A 22,777-nucleotide genomic window follows, 5' to 3' on the forward strand; every position below is an offset into this window, starting at 1 on the left:
TATTATACCCCAGAGCTGCACTCACTATTCTGCTGCTGGTGCAGTCACTGTGTACATACATGACATTACTTATCCTGTACTGATCCTGAGTTACATCCTGTATTATACTCCAGAGCTGCACTCACTATTCTGCTGCTGGTGCAGTCACTGTGTACATACATGACATTACTTATCCTGTACTGATCCTGAGTTACATCCTGTATTATACCCCAGAGCTGCACTCACTATTCTGCTGCTGGTGTAGTCACTGTGTACATACATGACATTACTTATCCTGTACTGATCCTGAGTTACATCCTGTATTATACCCCAGAGCTGCACTCACTATTCTGCTGCTGGTGCAGTCACTGTACATGCATGACATTACTTATCCTGTACTGATCCTGAGTTACATCCTGTATTATACCCCAGAGCTGCACTCACTTTTCTGCTGCTGGTGCAGTCACTGTGTACATACATGACATTACTTATCCTGTACTGATCCTGAGTTACATCCTGTATTATACTGCAGAGCTGCACTCACTATTCTGCTTCTGGTGCAGTCACTGTGTACATACATGACATTACTTATCCTGTACTGATCCTGAGTTACATCCTGTATTATACTCCAGAGCTGCACTCACTATTCTGCTGCTGGTGTAGTCACTGTGTACATACATGACATTACTTATCCTGTACTGATCCTGAGTTACATCCTGTATTATACCCCAGAGCTGCACTCACTATTCTGCTTCTGGTGCAGTCACTGTGTACATACATGACATTACTTATCCTGTACTGATCCTGAGTTACATCCTGTATTATACCCCAGAGCTGCACTCACTATTCTGCTGCTGGTGCAGTCACTGTGTACATACATGACATTACTTATCCTGTACTGATCCTGAGTTACATCCTGTATTATACTGCAGAGCTGCACTCACTATTCTGCTTCTGGTGCAGTCACTGTGTACATACATGACATTACTTATCCTGTACTGATCCTGAGTTACATCCTGTATTATACCCCAGAGCTGCACTCACTATTCTGCTGCTGGTGCGGTCACTGTGTACATACATGACATTACTTATCCTGTACTGATCCTGAGTTACATCCTGTATTATACCCCAGAGCTGCACTCACTATTCTGCTGCTGGTGCAGTCACTGTGTACATACATGACATTACTTATCCTGTACTGATCCTGAGTTACATCCTGTATTATACTGCAGAGCTGCACTCACTATTCTGCTTCTGGTGCAGTCACTGTGTACATACATGACATTACTTATCCTGTACTGATCCTGAGTTACATCCTGTATTATACTCCAGAGCAGCGCTCTGTACAGTGACTGTTGTGCCCGGTTATGGAGAACATACTGTGCTATCAGCCATTTCATTTATATTTAAAGATGCGTCTATGAGAAGCCCGGGAGCGCACGGCTAATGAGCGTTACAGGACGTGACGGGAATGCTCGATGCTTGTGCCGTTACAATCGCTCCTGTACGGTTATGTAATAAAGTGCAATTACTTATACATTATTTAAAGGGGATGGATGTCCATAGCCAATGATTGTCTGATCCTGGGAGGCAGACCCCTGGGACCCCCACTGATCATGAGCGATGCAGAGGGTCCCATAGGTCTCTTCTCCACCCTACAGACAGGTGATTACATTATAGGACATCCCTTAAAGGATCACAAACATGGAGATTATAAGTAGTCCAAAACAGATCGGTCTAAGGTATCGATGGACTACAAGTACAAGCATTGAAACGTAGTCACAACCCATCCCTATAGATGTGACAATCCGGACAAATATGTCAGGCCTTTAGCATGTAAACAGAAGCCATGATATTGCCATGGCAACTAATCATTTTGGTATTCCAGGAAAGAAAACGAAAGAAGAAATCTCATTGGTTGGAGCGGAGGCTCAACCAATCAGAATCCGTATTTCAACTGTTAAGGCCAGTTTAGAAAATTAAAGCTCATGTCTTATTGGCTGCTCTGGGAAACAAGGCCAACGGTATTCTCAATAGTCTTGGCCCCTCCTGTGGTGTGTACAAAAAACTTTATTTAAAATCTGTAGAACAATCTGTTAAGAATAAAATCTGAATTGTTGACGGGGCAACCTCTAAATTTACAGAAGCAGCTTAGAAAATGAAAGACATTTGTCTGATTGGTTGCCGTAGACGTACTGCAGCCAATCGGAATCTAAGTTATAAGTCTCCACCACAGCTTACAAAATGTAAGCCTTCGTGTGATTGGTTACTATAGTCAACTGGTTGCTAGGGGCAAAAATATTCTCAGTTGTCACCGCCATCTAAGTATGAGATTCAATAAACTTTATTTAACCCTGGAGAACGGTTATTACTTTCCGTGGTGGTAGTGAGGGTACCGTCGGTTTTAAGTTTGGGCCATAAACACCAACAATGTTGTATATACTCCCCCAAGTTGTGGTTTTAAGTAGTTTTGTCTTAAAGTGAAGTCAGTCAACAACCAATATGGCGGTCACCCAGCTTTCCTAGATTCCTGAAAGCTAACTGTATCCCCCCCCCCCCCCCCCATACACAGAGATGGCGGATAAAACCAGGGGTTAGACAGGCGGAGGCTCTACAATATCAGATGACGTTATGTCAGCCATGTTGGTTGCCAACACTAAGAGCTCTAAGACCCTCTCTTTCCCAGTCTTCTGAATAGTATATCTGCCTCGCCAGGATGACTCACAGATTCTGATCATGAATCTCGCCTCGTGCCGGAAGAAATTCCTAAATCTTGACTTTGAGGTGCGCCCGAATATTTTACCATACGTTAAGACTGAAAGGCTTTTCCACGTCTTCGTATTGTGACAGCTGGAAACTCGTGACAAGTGATGAGTTCAAAGATGATAGAGACACCATTACAAAAGAAGGGGGGGGGGCGCTATGGGGTTATGCTGGGAGTTGTAGTTGTACAGCAGCATCAGGAACCATAGTGGCGATCCTCTGTGTAGTCGTAAGATCCAAGGAAATGGACCCCAATACATCAGAGAGTTGTTGGCTGAACTCCCTCCTGACGCCCCTATAAACATGCACACCCCGCTTTGTCACGCACATAGAGGAGGTAACTACCGCCTCATCTCCCATTAGAAGGATCGGGCATGTTTTAAGTTGACTTCCCGGTCCAGAGAGACATTGGGTGGTCATCTGGTCCCATGTAATTTTTTGGTGGTATTAGCTCGCTATGTGTACGGCTTTCCACCAACTTGGGATTTAGGCTGAAGGAAAGAAGGATCCATGACGTGCATGATCCATTCTAGCAGTCATTCTCCTCTCTCCACTGAGAACACGTGCACACCCTTCCGCTCCAAGTCTTCATGTACATGGGGGATTGTGTGGAATATTGGCTCGGCGACTTAAAGTCTTCCGGGGTCTTAAAGTCATTGGGGCAGATTTACTTACCTGGTCCTGTCGCGATCCCCGCTGTGCGTTGTCCGATGAGGATTTGGGTCTGCCGCGACTCACTAAGGTCGGGCGTCCAATTTCCTTCATGTGTTGCTTCCCCGCTGAGATCCGCGGCAGTTCACCTTCTTCTTTCCGGTGCATGTGAGTGCTTGATCTTGCGACACAATTTAGTTTTTAAATTCCGCGGTTTGCCGAATCAGTTGGGTTGTCCGACGTCCACTCCCCCCCATTTCTATCGCATGCAAGTCGGCGTCAAAAACCTGGGGCAATTCGGCGCAAAAAGGAAATTTTCGGGAAACCCGACAGAATAGCGGTCCGCTAAGTAAATGTGCCCCATTGTCCTTTGAAATTAGCTTCAGAAACGTTCCATACGACTACTCATGTAATACACTGGGACACCAGAAGGGGCGCCACTGATACTAGTCAATGTGGGGGGCATCGGGGGGTTAGTTGACCAAGTGAATCCAGACATTGTCAATAACCTAAAAGCTTAATATGTTCTTTTTGCATCAAGCTCCTGATTCTTTTACGGATCAGTCCTAATTCCTCTAGATGAGCCATCTGCCACCATACTGAGCCCTGATCAGATCTGCCATCACTGAGCTATTCCGGGAGACCCCCATAGACGGCCAACACAGACACAACATCGCTCGCTGATAATAATCAGGAACAAAAATCCATTTCTCATCATCAGATCCAGGGATAACAGTGAAGACTGACACTGTGTATATTTATATATAGATGGAGAGCTACGTTCCATTCAGGATCTATAGAAAGCTGGGTGACCACACACACTATACCAATCAGCTAAACGATCCACGAACATAACGTACGGAGACAATTGATGATGTAGGTATATGACGCCCCCCCTGTAGTCTGAGAAGGGGCATTTTACTGTAAATACAACCCCCCTGGGGCTTTTATGACCACTGTGGGTTCAGTTTCGTTGGGTCGGACATTGTCTGCTTAGGAAAACACTGAACATAGCGGAGTGGTCACCGGGCGACTGCCAAAACAATAGCTGATAGAGGAGGGATCGGACTCTGGAGACCCCCCACCTAATCCCACAACACAGAGAAGAAACAGCAGGAAACACTTAGGACTCAATCACAGGATTAATCCCCGGTCCCTCTGGTACTAGACCTTAAGACCCTGCACTGGTGCCCCTAAGCTGTGGCAATCGTCATGGCCTGGGGGGACGGACTCCTAAACCTCTGGGAAATGTCTGGGAAAAGTTGTGAGGAATCATGGAACAGTTAGGGGGCAAAAGTGATGCATTCACCTTATAGCGGCACTTATACATCCACCAGTGCTTATACATCCATGTTACAGCAGAATCCAGCTTTATTACATACTCCTTATAGCGGCACTATTACATACACCCTACATCAGAATCCAGCCTTATTATATACTCCTTATAGCGGCACTATTACATCAGAATCCAGCCTTATTACATACTCCTTATAGTGGCACTATTACATCAGAATCCAGCCTTATTATATACTCCTTATAGCGGCACTATTACATACACCCTACATCAGAATCCAGCCTTATTACATACTCCTTATAGTGGCACTATTACATCAGAATCCAGCCTTATTATATACTCCTTATAGCGGCACTATTACATCAGAATCCAGCCTTATTACATACTCCTTATAGTGGCACTATTACATCAGAATCCAGCCTTATTATATACTCCTTATAGCGGCACTATTACATACACCCTACATCAGAATCCAGCCTTATTACATACTCCTTATAGCGGCACTATTACATCAGAATCCAGCCTTATTACATACTCCTTATAGCGGCACTATTACATCAGAATCCAGCCTTATTATATACTCCTTATAGCGGCACTATTACATCAGAATCCAGCCTTATTATATACTCCTTATAGCGGCACTATTACATACACCCTACATCAGAATCCAGCCTTATTATATACTCCTTATAGCGGCACTATTAGATCCACCCTACATCAGAATCCAGCCTTATTATATAGACCTTATAGCGGCACTATTACATCAGAATCCAGCCTTATTACATACTCCTTATAGTGGCATTACTACATCCACCTTATATCAGAATCCAGCCTTATTATATACTCCTTATAGCGGCACTATTACATCAGAATCCAGCCTTATTACATACTCCTTATAGCAGCACTATTACATCAGAATCCAGCCTTATTATATACTCCTTATAGCGGCACTATTAGATCCACCCTACATCAGAATCCAGCCTTATTATATAGACCTTATAGCGGCACTATTACATCAGAATCCAGCCTTATTACATACTCCTTATAGCGGCACTATTACATCCACCTTACATCAGAATCCAGCCTTATTACATACTCCTTATAGCGGCACTATTACATCAGAATCCAGCCTTATTACATACTCCTTATAGTGGCACTATTACATCCACCTTATATCAGAATCCAGCCTTATTATATAGACCTTATAGCGGCACTATTACATCAGAATCCAGCCTTATTACATACTCCTTATAGTGGCATTACTACATCCACCTTACATCAGAATCCAGCCTTATTACATACTCCTTATAGTGGCACTATTACATCCACCTTATATCAGAATCCAGCCTTATTATATAGACCTTATAGCGGCACTATTACATCAGAATCCAGCCTTATTACATACTCCTTATAGCGGCACTATTACATCCACCTTACATCAGAATCCAGCCTTATTACATACTCCTTATAGCGGCACTATTACATCAGAATCCAGCCTTATTACATACTCCTTATAGCGGCACTATTACATCCACCTTACATCAGAATCCAGCCTTATTACATACTCCTTATAGCGGCACTATTACATCAGAATCCAGCCTTATTACATACTCCTTATAGTGGCACTATTACATCCACCTTATATCAGAATCCAGCCTTATTATATAGACCTTATAGCGGCACTATTACATCAGAATCCAGCCTTATTACATACTCCTTATAGTGGCATTACTACATCCACCTTACATCAGAATCCAGCCTTATTACATACTCCTTATAGTGGCACTATTACATCCACCTTATATCAGAATCCAGCCTTATTATATAGACCTTATAGCGGCACTATTACATCAGAATCCAGCCTTATTACATACTCCTTATAGCGGCACTATTACATCCACCTTACATCAGAATCCAGCCTTATTACATACTCCTTATAGCGGCACTATTACATCAGAATCCAGCCTTATTACATACTCCTTATAGTGGCACTATTACATCCACCTTATATCAGAATCCAGCCTTATTATATAGACCTTATAGCGGCACTATTACATCAGAATCCAGCCTTATTACATACTCCTTATAGTGGCATTACTACATCCACCTTATATCAGAATCCAGCCTTATTATATAGACCTTATAGCGGCACTATTACATCAGAATGCAGCCTTATTACATGCTCCTCATAGCGGCACTATTACATCCACCTTACATCAGAATCCAGCCTTATTACATGCTCCTCATAGCGGCACTATTACATCAGAATCCAGCCTTATTACATGCTCCTCATAGCGGCACTATTACATCAGAATCCAGCCTTATTACATACTCCTTATAGCGGCACAATTACATCAGAATCCAGCCTTATTATATACTCCTTATAGCGGCACTATTACATCCACCTTACATCAGAATCCAGCCTTATTATATACTCCTTATAGCGGCACTATTACATCCACCTTACATCAGAATCCAGCCTTATTATATACTCCTTATAGCGGCACTATTACATCAGAATCCAGCCTTATTACATGCTCCTCATAGCGGCACAATTACATCAGAATCCAGCCTTATTACATACTCCTTATAGCGGCACAATTACATCAGAATCCAGCCTTATTATATACTCCTTATAGCGGCACTATTACATCAGAATCCAGCCTTATTACATACACCTTATAGCGGCACTATTACATCAGAATCCAGCCTTATTACATACTCCTTATAGCGGCACAATTACACATATCCAAAAGTGGCGGAAATACATAAATCCTATAGCGGAGCCATTACATGCGCCCCATAGTGGTGGTGCTGAATCTAGCGCGATGACTACTACTACTGCATCATCCGGCGCCTATAGATCACGGTGGGCGATAATGGATCCTCGTTACGCCATCTTTCCTTAATGGATCCCAGGTGCTGTAAGTTCCTATAATGTGAGATTTTAGGCCGGCGCCCCCCTCCTTTTGCGCGGTGATTACACAGGAGGGTGGGAGAGGCCGCATGTGGAATTTACAGCAACGCAGACACTTGCAGCCAAGTGGAAACTATTCACTTCAGATACACAAGGACCTGGCACCGACCCGGGCGCCTCGTATTATACAAGCCTGCGTAATGAAAACATCTCTAGAGGAGGCCTCCCATCTCTCCATATATACAGGAACTACCTTATATCCAGTATCTATACATCTATTGCTCTGGTATTCTTAAAGGATCTACTTAAAAAACGCCCCTTTAATGTACATTCAGAAAGTGAAAACAGTTTTCTCCTATCTTTTGTCTAGGCCGAGATATAATCGTTTGAAGTTACAGGCCCGAAGCCTGAGGCTGCACAACAAGAGATCTACCACAGAGATCAACATAAAATTTTGGTAATTTTCGACCAGAACTCCCATCATGCCTCTCGCCCCGTCCGACTTTCGCTCGATCGCTGAGGCGTTAAATCTAAGTTTCGAGTTGAACTTTAAACCGAGCCAGAAAGGAGAAGCTGGAGCCAAAACACAGAGCGAGGACAAGAAGATCCGGTCCGACCTGATCCGGAGGAAGAAGAACGTACCGCACACACGGGGTGTACTTCTAAGGTCACCCACTCTTAAAGGGGTTGAAAAACGTGGCTGCTTTCTTTCAGTGGGTTGTATGGCAACTCGGTTCTATTGATGTGAATGGGACTAAGGTGCAATACCAGTCACAACCTGAGGACATATGTGGCGCTCTTCTTTCATCACGAAATAGGGTATCCTCTGGTAGTGGAAGTACTTAAAATTTCTTAAAGGGGAGTGAACGAGTCACATCTCACTAAGTCATGTACGGTAATCTTTTTTTGTGAGGTTTATAGGAACGGTGCAACTCGGATGTGGCGCCTGACCTCCTGTACATGGAGGACGGTACAGTCTGGCGGCTGTAGAAGAGTAATCCAGGATTGCCCCGAACCGAGATTCTGCCGGCGTCAGCGCGGGACAAGGTAAACAAACAGCTCTGCCACCGCAGCATTACGACACTACTACCCCCACTATTCATCTATGAAAGAAAATAGGAACGCGAATAATTTTTTTAAAAAAAAATATAGGTCCCGATTCAACGCTTGCCTCTGACTGAGGGGGGTGTTACACATGGCGTTTTTGGGGACGTTTTTGTCCGGTGTTTTTTACAATCTGAAGACGCACTAACTAAAAATGGCCCAAAAACGACCTAAAAACGCCATGTGTGACATCATCCTGAGGGGGATCGGAAAACCGCCACTACTCTACCAATCAGCATCAGTGGGAGTATTACTGAGGACACTCCCTATTATGCCGATTGGCTGTGAATAGATTAGTGACCGGAGTCCCCTCCCACACGTCCTTTTCAGTTATAAGCCGCCGTAATCAGAAAACACGACTGATAGCGCCACACTTTATATGCAGTTTACATGTAGTACTGCAGCTCATCCTCATTCCCTTAAAGGAAATCTACCACCAGGATAAAGAATTGTAAAACAAGCACACTGACATACTGGTGAGTGCCATACTGGCAGGTTCTGCTTTACTTTTAAATTCTCAGGACCTTGTTTTTACAATAAAAAGTTTTCACAGATCATGCAAATGAGTCTCAGGGGCTCCAGACTCTATAGATGTCAATGGAGCTTGGACCCCCGAAGGCTCATCTGCATAATATTTAAAACCTCTTTTTCTTAAAAACGAAGGCATAGGAAGCGACAAGAAGAGCAGATCCTGCCAGAAGGGGGCACACACCAGTAGGTCAGTGTGCTGGATTTACAATCCTTCATCCTGGTGGTAGATTTCCTTTAACAGAACAGACACTATTATAGACCAGTCAGCACCAGGAAAGACACAAAACTGTACTGTGTCAGTCATCACAGAAATTCTAGAATTATATTCAGGAACCAGGAAGATCAGAACGCAATGAAAAGTAAAAATACAGAAATATTATTGAGCCCTTAAAGGGGTGATCTATTAGCAGGGTCGCATTTGGCGCCCATGCTGCTCTTTTGTACCTGTGATGTATTTGTTGTAGCTTTCTGCGCGGTGTTTGCAGTCATCTCCGCGGTGCGGATGAAATTATAAAGAAATTTCAGCCTCCGGAGGAGACGTCTAGACAATATCTGCAGCTGCCATGTCAGCAGGACGCTCGGCTCTGCTACTCTGTCCTCACCGAGAAGAAACACAACATCGCGTCTCCAGACGACTACTCTCAGGGGCCACATGTGGGTGTAGGAAAACTAAATAGGGTCACGATAGGTCACGGTGAAAATTACCGCCCCCAGCTATTATTCCCTGTTATCAGCCATTTCACTCAAGACTGACATGGTCACTACTGTATGTCACATATCGCCAGGATGAGACCCTCCAGAGACATTGGCATCCAGATGTGCGACTTCTAAGAGTTACTGGACCTTTACAATAATAGAGAGGCTGGACAGCAGAGGATAATGTCCGACTAACTCACAGCCGTCACCCCAGCTTTATATTATCTCCCAGGGGGAGACGTGCACGGGATATTACTGTCACCCCAATCAGGATGGAATATACTATAGACAACCAACACAACCCTGCTACATCCAGTCCACACAACCCAGAGCTGTATAAAAGGATATTCTTGTCCATAGGGGGCAGTATTATAGTTGTTATATTCTTGTACATAGGGGGCAGTATTATAGTAGTTATATTCTTGTACATAGGGGCAGTATTATAGTAGTTATATTCTTGTACATAGGGGCAGTATTATAGTAGTTATATTCTTGTACATAGGAGGCAGTATTATAGTAGTTATATTCCTGTACATAGGGGGCAGTATTATAGTAGTTATATTCCTGTACATAGGGGGCAGTATTATAGTAGTTATATTCTTGTACATAGGGGGCAGTATTATAGTAGTTATATTCTTGTACATAGGGGGCAGTATTATAGTAGTTATATTCCTGTACATAGGGGGCAGTATTATAGTAGTTATATTCCTGTACATAGGGGCAGTATTATAGTAGTTATATTCCTGTACATAGGGGGCAGTATTATAGTAATTATATTCTTGTACATAGGAGGCAGTATTATAGTAGTTATATTCCTGTACATAGGGGGCAGTATTATAGTAGTTATATTCCTGTACATAGGGGGCAGTATTATAGTAGTTATATTCCTGTACATAGGGGTCAGTATTATAGTAGTTATATTCCTGTACATAGGGGTCAGTATTATAGTAGTTATATTCCTGTACATAGGGGGCAGTATTATAGTAGTTATATTCTTGTACATAGGGGGCAGTATTATAGTAGTTATATTCCTGTACATAGGGGGCAGTGTTATAGTAGTTATATTCCTGTACATAGGGGGGCAGTATTATAGTAGTTATATTCTTGTACATAGGGGGAAGTATTATAGTAGTTATATTCCTGTACATAGGGGGCAGTATTATAGTAGTTATATTCTTGTACATAGGGGGCAGTATTATAGTAGTTATATTCCTGTACATAGGGGGCAGTGTTATAGTAGTTATATTCCTGTACATAGGGGGGCAGTATTATAGTAGTTATATTCTTGTACATAGGGGGAAGTATTATAGTAGTTATATTCCTGTACATAGGGGGAAGTATTATAGTAGTTATATTCCTGTACATAGGGGGCAGTATTATAGTAGTTATATTCCTGTACATAGGGGGCAGTATTATAGTAGTTATATTCCTGTACATAGGGGGCAGTATTATAGTAGTTATATTCCTGTACATAGGGGGCAGTATTATAGTAGTTATATTCCTGTACATAGGGGGCAGTATTATAGTAGTTATATTCCTGTACATAGGGGGCAGTATTATAGTAGTTATATTCTTGTACATAGGGGGTAGTATTATAGTAGTTATATTCTTGTACATAGGGGGTAGTATTATAGTAGTTATATTTCTGTACATAGGGGGCAGTATTATAGTAGTTATATTCCTGTACATAGGGGGCAGTATTATAGTAGTTATATTCTTGTACATAGGGGGCAGTATTATAGTAGTTATATTCCTGTACATAGGGAGCAGTATTATAGTAGTTATATTCTTGTACATAGGGGGCAGTATTATAGTAGTTATATTCCTGTACATAGGGGGCAGTATTATAGTAGTTATATTCTTGTACATAGGGGGCAGTATTATAGTAGTTATATTACAGTAGTTGTGTTCTTGCAGATAGTATTATAATATGCTTCTTTCTAATATTTGCTCTCCTTCTGATTTGCAGGACACCTCCACATATATAAACACTATCCACCTGTCTGTAAGTTCAGGCACCACAATGGCAGGAGACTGTGGAGGATGACCCCCTGTGGTCTCTCGCCTCCCGCTGATCACGCTGCACTATGACGTTTGACTAATGGTAATCTAAGAATTCCTTCTCCGGCCAAGAACAATGAGATTTAGAAGTGGCGCATAGCTGGCAACGAGACACCAATCACCTTGTGAAACAGATTAAACTGTACCAAGTACACAGAACTCTGCGCTGCCATGGAAACACAAAAGTACGAAAACATACGGCAACTCGTCAGAAATTTCACCTTAAAATAATCACAAATCTGTGAAATAGTATTATCGATAAAACGTGTGCCAATATATTTCTAGAGAGTCTCCTTGCAAAAATATATTTGAGGCCACTACCCGCCACTTCCCAACTATATCTTCTAAATAGAGACCCCTTAGGGTGAAGACACACATGGCGTTTTTGGGCCGTTTTTACTAAGTGCGTTTTCAGATCGTTAAAAACGCATGCGTTTTTAACGATCTGAAAACGCACTTAGTAAAAACGGCCCAAAAACGCCATGTGTGTCTTCACCCTAACAGGCACATAAAAATAGCGCACTACATATGCCTATCACTTTTATGAGGCATTTTGTCCAGATAGGTTTTTTTTGGAGCTAACAGGGATGTCCAAATATAAAGGAAACCAGACATGGACAAATTCCTATAAGGCTACGGTCACATGTAGTGTTTTGAACCCGTTTTTGGCCCGTTTTAATTAAGATAATTGATAAAACCTGTCAAAAATGCATGGGTTTTTTAACAGACTGCTTTAAAACGGGCCAAAAACAGGTTCAAAACGCAATGTGTGACCGCAGCCTCAGGGTGCGTTCTTGGACCGTTTTTAAGCGGACTGAAATGCATGCGTTTTGGCTGTGTTTTGCTAGTATGAATCCTGTATTATAATTTTCACACCTGCTTACACTTCCACAAATGAAGAAAAACAGATTCAAACCAGCCAAACACATAGTAAACATGCAAAAAAATGCATGCGTTTTCAGTCCGTTTAAAAACGCACCAAAAACAGACCAAGAACGCACTGTGTGACAGCACCCTTAAGGGTATGGTGGACATGTATACAAAACTAGTTAAAATTTGCCTTTACAATTACTCCATCATGTCCCGTCACGATGGATATTATGAGTTGTCACCGAGAATCGGAACACCCAGGAGGACAGCTCGGGTGGCCGATAAGATTAAGAATCCTGTCAGGTCGATCGGAGCCGCTCATCTGGCCACACTTGTAGTTGTTGACATCGACTCCTTATCACACGGCTCAGGATTAGCTCCGCAGATTCCGGCTTCTGTCAAGATCCCGACAGACCCTTTAAAGGCCACATGCCAATTTTAGACAAAGCTGAAGTAAACAAGGTTAAAAAAGCAACATGGCCTCCATTACGTTAACGTTTTCTCCCAGAAAAAAAGAATCATCACAATCTCAGGCCGCAATCTGTCTATTTTTAATAAACTTGGGCAAGAAATGCCACTAGCCGACTAATTAAAGGGTAACTCCGGGAGACAAACAATTCCAAAGAACGACTACATGACAGCCCATGTTTTCTCTCAGAAACAAGAACTATTGCGACTGCAGGATGTTATCCACCTATAATAAGGAAATTTGGTTGCCGACTTGTATGTAAGACGTCGGGTGCAAGAAATTACACTTGTCGACTTATTAAAGGGGAACTCCAAGAGATAAAAGTATAGACAGCCCACGCGTCCAACTCCCCTTAAATAGTTTCTACATGAAGTAATCACAAACAGAAAGCAAAGCGAGTATCTGACATGCGTGTGCCCCATATGCAGGGTGCCAACAAGCCAATTTTCTTTAACTAGGGTATTTAGATGTTGGGCAACGCAGTAAAAGTTGAAGACCGTAAATACGGAAGATGCCATCTTTCATGGCAACCAATGTGATTCCAGCTTTTATTTGTCTATTACACATCAGAAAATTAAAGACATGATTTGATTAGTTGCTAAAAGTAATGGTTTCCACCATGTTCTCTCTAATTTGTATAAGATGAGTCAAAGCTATTTATTTTCGGGAGAAAGCTGCTTGTTCTAAAGAAAACTGTGTCAGCAACCATATGTGAGTGACAGGCTAGGCTTCAGGAGCACTACAGGCCTCGTACCCCATAGCAACCAATCAGAGCCTGCATTGCATCTTTCCAATGCAGGTTTCAGTATGAAAGCTGAGCTCTGATTGGTCAATGTGGTCGTCCATTTTAAAATGATAGAAAAAGAAACGCTAATATAAAAATTTGGAGTTCAGTCAATTTCCTTTCAGACTCATTTACATTTTTCAGCTCTGGCGCAATCAGCAGCCACGGCTTCTAGGGAGGGATGTTTCCAGGAAGTTTTCCTATAATTACTTCTATGGAAAACCAACTTCAAACCATGACAATAGCAAAACTGCGTCCAAAAATAATAAATCTGGTATAACTCATAAATCTAGATGTGTCAGATGTAGTAGAGCAATGTATGCTAATGCAGTGACACACAGTTTTGTCCGAGGGAGGAGACGAATACGTTAAATGTGGTAAAGCAGTGGTCCTGGGTAAAATATGGTAGAGAAAAGTTACTTAAAGGGGTTTTTAGAGGCTGGAGGCCATTTGTGATACTTATGACCTGTACATGATAGATCAACAGTTCTGGATTTGTGAGGGTGCAACAAGTGGACCCAACAGCAATCAGCAAAATTCCAGGGGCAAAGCCAGAATCGGATGGCTCCATCCCCTGTATAGTGGCCATGTTAGGATACTGCAGGTGTAGGACCCCCTTGACCTGATACCGATGACCAATGCACCGGAGAGACTGGTTCCCACCAACAACGTCCCATTTATTTCTCAGTATTTTCAGAATCTCTGCTTGCTGTCAGTGAATAGGAGCATCATTCTATACATCCAGAAATTGAAAACCTGCACAGCTGAGGGTTAGTTACAATAGTATAAATTAAGGCAATCCTATAGGAAGCATCATACAGTCCCAAAAAAGTGGAGAAGAGTCAAAAAAGGAGGCTACAATTTCATTCTGCATCAAAGGCGCACTCAGCGACGGACAGAGCAGGGACTGACCAGCGGGCGTGGGAAAAGAGATCTGTGTTGTTCTGAAGATTACAAGCCCGGCTTCTTGCAGGCAATGGTTAGCCGCCCCTGTCATTACAATGTGGCCTGGCAAGAACTGCAGTGCCCTCCAACAGGCAGCAGAATGGGTCCTGTGCCAGGATGGTGGCACGCACCCAAGTCAGTAGCCACTGCTGTACCAAAGACTGTAAAACCCACATCCTGACACCGGCAGATTATGGGGTTACTTTATGTAGGCACAAAGACATGGGGAAGCAATGAGGGGGCGCACAACAGGGAACATATACACAGAGGCGCAAAAAATGGAGACACACAGGTGCACACTACAGGACACATACAGGTACAGGCGCACACTACAGGGGGAACACACGTACAGGCGCACACTACAGGACACACACACACACACAAACACAGGTACAGGCGCACACTACAGGGGGAACACACAGGTACAGGCGCACACTACAGGGGGAACACACAGGTACAGGCGCACACTACAGGGGGAACACACAGGTACAGGCGCACACTACAGGACACACACACAAACACAGGTACAGGCGCACACTACAGGACACACAGCTACAGGCGCACACTACAGGGGGAATACACAGGTACAGGCGCACACACACACAGGTACAGGCGCACACTACAGGGGGAACACACAGGTACAGGCGCACACTACAGGACACACACAGGTACAGGCGCACACTACAGGGGGAACACACAGGTACAGGCGCACACTACAGGACACACACAGGTACAGGCGCACACAGGTACAGGCGCACACTACAGGGGGAACACACAGGTACAGGCGCACACTACAGGACACATACAGGTACAGGCGCACACTACAGGGGGAACACACAGGTACAGGCGCACACTACAGGACACACACACACACACACAGGTACAGGCGCACACTACAGGACACACACACACACAGGTACAGGCGCACACTACAGGGGGAACACACAGGTACAGGCGCACACTACAGGGGGAACACACAGGTACAGGCGCACACTACAGGGGGAACACACAGGTACAGGCGCACACTACAGGGGGAACACACAGGTACAGGCGCACACTACAGGGGGAACACACAGGTACAGGCGCACACTACAGGGGGAACACACAGGTACAGGCGCACACAGGTACAGGCGCACACTACAGGACACACACACACACACACAGGTACAGGCGCACACTACAGGACACACACAGGTACAGGCGCACACTACAGGACACACACAGGTACAGGCGCACACTACAGGGGGAACACACAGGTACAGGCGCACACTACAGGACACATACAGGTACAGGCGCAAACTACAGGGGGAACACACAGGTACAGGCGCACACTACAGGACACACACAGGTACAGGCGCACACTACAGGGGGAACACACAGGTACAGGCGCACACTACAGGACACACACAGGTACAGGCGCACACTACAGGGGGAACACACAGGTACAGGCGCACACTACAGGGGGAACACACAGGTACAGGCGCACACTACAGGGGGAACACACAGGTACAGGCGCACACTACAGGGGGAACACACAGGTACAGGCGCACACTACAGGGGGAACACACAGGTACAGGCGCACACTACAGGGGGAACACACAGGTACAGGCGCACACAGGTACAGGCGCACACAGGTACAGGCGCACACAGGTACAGGCGCACACAGGTACAGGCGCACACTACAGGGGGAACACACAGGTACAGGCGCACACTACAGGACACACACACACACAGGTATAGGTGCACACTACAGGGGGAACACACAGGTACAGGCGCACACAGGTACAGGCGCACACTACAGGGGGAACACACAGGTACAGGCGCACACTACAGGACACACACACACAGGTACAGGCGCACACTACAGGGGGAACACACAGGTACAGGCGCACACAGGTACAGGCGCACACTACAGGGGGAACACACAGGTACAGGCGCACACTACAGGACACACACACACAGGTACAGGTGCACACTACAGGGGGAACACACAGGTACTGGCGCACACTACAGGGGGAACACACAGGTACAGGCGCACACTACAGGGGGAACACACAGGTACAGGCGCACACTACAGGGGGAACACACAGGTACAGGCGCACACTACAGGGGGAACACACAGGTACAGGCGCACACTACAGGACACACACACACAGGTACAGGCGCACACTACAGGGGGAACACACAGGTACTGGCGCACACTACAGGGGGAACACACAGGTACAGGCGCACACTACAGGGGGAACACACAGGTACAGGCGCACACTACAGGGGACACACACACACAGGTACAGGCGCACACTACAGGGGGAACACACAGGTACAGACGCACACTACAGGGGGAACACACAGGTACAGACGCACACTACAGGGGAAACACACAGGTACAGGCGCACACTACAGGGGAAACACACAGGTACAGACGCACACTACAGGGGAAACACACAGGTACAGGCGCACACTACAGGGGAAACACACAGGTACAGGCGCACACTACAGGGGGAACACACAGGTACAGGTGCACACTACAGGGGGAACACACAGGTACAGGCGCACACTACAGGACACATACAGGTACAGGCGCACACTACAGGACACATACAGGTACAGACGCACACTACAGGACAGACACACACACACACACAGGTATAGGTGCACACTACAGGGGGAACACACAGGTACATGCGCACACTACAGGGGGAACACACAGGTACAGGCGCACACTACAGGGGGAACACACAGGTACAGGCGCACACTACAGGACACACACACACAGGTACAGGTGCACACTACAGGGGGAACACACAGGTACTGGCGCACACAGGTACAGGCGCACACTACAGGGGGAACACACAGGTACAGGCGCACACTACAGGACACACACACACAGGTACAGGTGCACACTACAGGGGGAACACACAGGTACAGGCGCACACAGGTACAGGCGCACACAGGTACAGGCGCACACAGGTACAGGCGCACACTACAGGGGGAACACACAGGTACAGGCGCACACTACAGGGGGAACACACACACAGGTATAGGTGCACACTACAGGGGGAACACACAGGTACAGGCGCACACAGGTACAGGCGCATCCTACAGGGGGAACACACAGGTACAGGCGCACACTACAGGACACACACACACAGGTACAGGCGCACACTACAGGGGGTACACATAGGTACAGGCGCACACAGGTACAGGCGCACACTACAGGGGGAACACACAGGTACAGGCGCACACTACAGGACACACACACACAGGTACAGGTGCACACTACAGGGGGAACACACAGGTACTGGCGCACACTACAGGGGGAACACACAGGTACAGGCGCACACTACAGGGGGAACACACAGGTACAGGCGCACACTACAGGGGACACACACAGGTACAGGCGCACACTACAGGGGACACACACAGGTACAGGCGCACACTACAGGGCACACACACACAGGTACAGGCGCACACTACAGGGGGAACACACAGGTACTGGCGCACACTACAGGGGGAACACACAGGTACAGGCGCACACTACAGGGGGAACACACAGGTACAGGCGCACACTACAGGGGGAACACACAGGTACAGGCGCACACTACAGGGGACACACACACACACAGGTACAGGCGCACACTACAGGGGGAACACACAGGTACAGACGCACACTACAGGGGGAACACACAGGTACAGACGCACACTACAGGGGGAACACACAGGTACAGACGCACACTGCAGGGGAAACACACAGGTACAGGCGCACACTACAGGGGAAACACACAGGTACAGACGCACACTACAGGGGAAACACACAGGTACAGGCGCACACTACAGGGGAAACACACAGGTACAGGCGCACACTACAGGAAACACACACACAACACTACAGGGGAAACACACAGGTACAGACGCACACTACAGGGGAAACACACAGGTACAGGCGCACACTACAGGGGAAACACACAGGTACAGGCGCACACTACAGGAAACACACACAGGTACAGGCGCACACTACAGGGGGAACACACAGGTACAGGCGCACACAGGTACAGGCGCACACTACAGGGGAAACACACAGGTACAGGCGCACACTACAGGGGAAACACACAGGTACAGGCGCACACTACAGGAAACACACACAGGTACAGGCGCACACTACAGTGGGGGAACCCAGGAATCGGTGTGCGCTACAGGGGGGGACGCACAGCCACATACTATTGAGAAACACCCATCAAGGAAAAAAATCACTGACACTATGAGAACACTTATGGGGCACAATATCGGGATAACGCACAATACAGGAAACACACAGGTGCACGCTATGAAAACACAACAGGGGCAGCACGCAGGTGAGATGCGGGGATAAGGAGGGCGGCACGACAGGGGGGCACCATGCAGGTGTCAGGAGGGCGGCAGTCTCTTGGCACGGCTCTGGCAGTGAAGGGGTGCCGCAGCAGTTCATCCCTCATCCAGGATTATGCGCCGTCTGGCCTCCAGATTACAGTCGTCAGGATGTTCTGGATCCTCCCGCTCCGCACAACACATAACAATTGTTTTCTGACTGTTGTGTAACAAAGTTGCAGTGCGAGGCCATCGGAGGGGGACAATCAGCGCTTCCTGTAATTGGGGGGCACTGGTCACATGCTTCCACTGCTGGGACACCTCTGGCAGACAAGCAATTCCCCCATAATGTGTGCTGTACTTCCAGGGGTTCACAGGAACATCTAAAACACCCAACATCTGACTGACACAACTCTCAGCCAATAAGGTAGCGGGGATATAGGGGTACAGGGGATAACATGGTGGATATAGAGGTACACACTGAGAGGCACAGGAGAGACAATGACATATTAGGGTCACAGGGGTGCAGGTAATACAGCGCTAAACTGGGATACATGGTTTAAAGAAGGAAATATGGGGGGACAGCCCAGGGGGCACAATACCGGGGTGCAGCCAGGAGAGAACAGTATAGGGGTACAGTAAAAGGAGTAGGGTGTAGTACAGGTTACAGTACAGGGTACAGTCAGTAAAGGAGGCCCAGAGCAGAGGACAGAACTGTATAAGGGAACAGTACAGGGGGATACGGTATAGATGGGGTACAGTACAGGGGGCACAGTATAGGGGTACAGTACAGGGGGATACGGTATAGAAGGGGTACAGTACAGGGGGATACGGTATAGATGGGGTACAGTACAGGGGGCACAGTATAGGGGTACAGTACAGGGGGATACGGTATAGAAGGGGTACAGTACAGGGGGATACGGTATAGAAGGGGTACAGGACAGGGGGATACGGTATAGAAGGGGTACAGTACAGGGGGATACGGTATAGATGGGGTATAGTACAGGGGGATACGGTATAGAAGGGGTACAGTACAGGGGGATACGGTATAGATGGGGTACAGTACAGGGGGATACGGTATAGATGGGGTACAGTACAGGGGGATACGGTATAGATGGGGTACAGTACAGGGGGATACGGTATAGAAGGGGTACAGTACAGGGGGATACGGTATAGATGGGGTACAGTACAGGGGGATACGGTATAGGAGGGGTACAGTACAGGGGGATACGGTATAGAAGGGGTACAGTACAGGGGGATACGGTATAGAAGGGGTACAGGACAGGGGGATACGGTATAGAAGGGGTACAGGACAGGGGGATACGGTATAGAAGGGGTACAGTACAGGGGGATACGGTATAGAAGGGGTACAGTACAGGGGGATACGGTATAGAAGGGGTACAGTACAGGGGGATACGGTATAGGAGGGGTACAGTACAGGGGGATACGGTATAGGAGGGGTACAGTACAGGGGGATACGGTGTAGAAGGGGTACAGTACAGGGGGATACGGTATAGAAGGGGTACAGGACAGGGGGATACGGTATAGAAGGGGTACAGTACAGGGGGATACGGTATAGAAGGGGTACAGTACAGGGGGATACGGTATAGATGGGGTACAGTACAGGGGGATACGGTATAGGAGGGGTACAGTACAGGGGGATACGGTATAGAAGGGGTACAGTACAGGGGGATACGGTATAGAAGGGGTACAGTACAGGGGGATACGGTATAGGAGGGGTACAGTACAGGGGGATACGGTATAGGAGGGGTACAGTACAGGGGGATACGGTATAGGAGGGGTACAGGACAGGGGGATACGGTATAGGAGGGGTACAGTACAGGGGGATACGGTATAGGAGGGGTACAGTACAGGGGGATACGGTATAGGAGGGGTACAGTACAGGGGGATACGGTATAGGAGGGGTACAGTACAGGGGGATACGGTATAGGAGGGGTACAGGACAGGGGGATACGGTATAGAAGGGGTACAGTACAGGGGGATACGGTATAGATGGGGTATAGTACAGGGGGATACGGTATAGAAGGGGTACAGTACAGGGGGATACGGTATAGATGGGGTACAGTACAGGGGGATACGGTATAGGAGGGGTACAGTACAGGGGGATACGGTATAGAAGGGGTACAGTACAGGGGGATACGGTATAGAAGGGGTACAGTACAGGGGGATACGGTATAGAAGGGGTACAGTACAGGGGGATACGGTATAGAAGGGGTACAGTACAGGGGGATACGGTATAGAAGGGGTACAGTACAGGGGGATACGGTATAGAAGGGGTACAGTACAGGGGGATACGGTATAGGAGGGGTACAGTACAGGGGGATACGGTATAGAAGGGGTACAGTGCAGGGGTACAGGACAGCACAGCAAAGGGGGTACAATACAGGGGAGGCACAGCACAGGGGTACAATCAGTATATGGGGCGCAGTACAGGAGTACAATCAGTATATGGGGCGCAGCACAGGAGTACAATCAGTATATGGGGCGCAGCACAGGAGTACAATCAGTATATGGGGCGCAGCACAGGAGTACAATCAGTATATGGGGCGCAACACAGGAGTACAATCAGTATATGGGGCGCAGCACAGGAGTACAATCAATATATGGGGCGCAGCACAGGAGTACAATCAGTATATGGGGCGCAGCACAGGAGTACAATCAGTATATGGGGCGCAGCACAGGAGTACAATCAGTATATGGGGCGCAGCACAGGAGTACAATCAGTATATGGGGCGCAGCACAGGAGTACAATCAGTATATGGGGCGCAGCACAGGAGTACAATCAGTATATGGGGCGCAGCACAGGAGTACAATCAGTATATGGGGCGCAGCACAGGAGTACAATCAGTATATGGGGCGCAACACAGGAGTACAATCAGTATATGGGGCGCAGCACAGGAGTACAATCAATATATGGGGCGCAGCACAGGAGTACAATCAGTATATGGGGCGCAGCACAGGAGTACAATCAGTATATGGGGCGCAGTACAGGAGTACAATCAGTATATGGGGCGCAGCACAGGAGTACAATCAGTATATGGGGCGCAGCACAGGAGTACAATCAGTATATGGGGCGCAGCACAGGAGTACAATCAGTATATGGGGCGCAGCACAGGAGTACAATCAGTATATGGGGCGCAGCACAGGAGTACAATCAGTATATGGGGCGCAGCACAGGAGTACACAGTAATGGGGTACAGTAAAGAGAACAGTATAGGGGTACAGTCAGTATATGGGGCACAGTACAGGAGTACAATCAGTATATGGGGTGCAGCACAGGAGTACAATCAGTATATTTGGGGCGCAGCACAGAAGAACACAGTAATGGGGTACAGTAAAGAGAACAGT

The 22,777-nt window shown here is 46.7% G+C and overlaps 1 protein-coding gene and 1 long non-coding RNA gene across 3 annotated transcripts in view; one reads left to right on the plus strand and one right to left on the minus strand.

Moving 5' to 3' along the window:
* The window catches only part of RASSF8 (Ras association domain family member 8), a 42,824-nt gene that overhangs the window by 19,520 nt on the left and 527 nt on the right, over window positions 1–22,777 (minus strand). The gene's annotated exons all lie outside the window — the stretch shown is intronic.
* LOC140126022 (uncharacterized) lies at window positions 1,837–12,338 on the plus strand. 2 transcript variants are annotated; one of them, XR_011854748.1, is made up of 3 exons: window positions 1,837–2,033; window positions 3,935–4,143; window positions 11,905–12,338. It is a non-coding gene; the product is annotated as an uncharacterized lncRNA (long non-coding RNA). The 2 variants fall into 2 exon arrangements; XR_011854747.1 differs by lacking the exon at window positions 11,905–12,338 and adding an exon at window positions 7,975–8,474 and having other exon boundaries at window positions 1,840–2,033.

This window comes from Engystomops pustulosus, chromosome 4 (genome assembly GCF_040894005.1).
Source record: "Engystomops pustulosus chromosome 4, aEngPut4.maternal, whole genome shotgun sequence".
Lineage (NCBI taxonomy): Eukaryota > Metazoa > Chordata > Amphibia > Anura > Leptodactylidae > Engystomops > Engystomops pustulosus.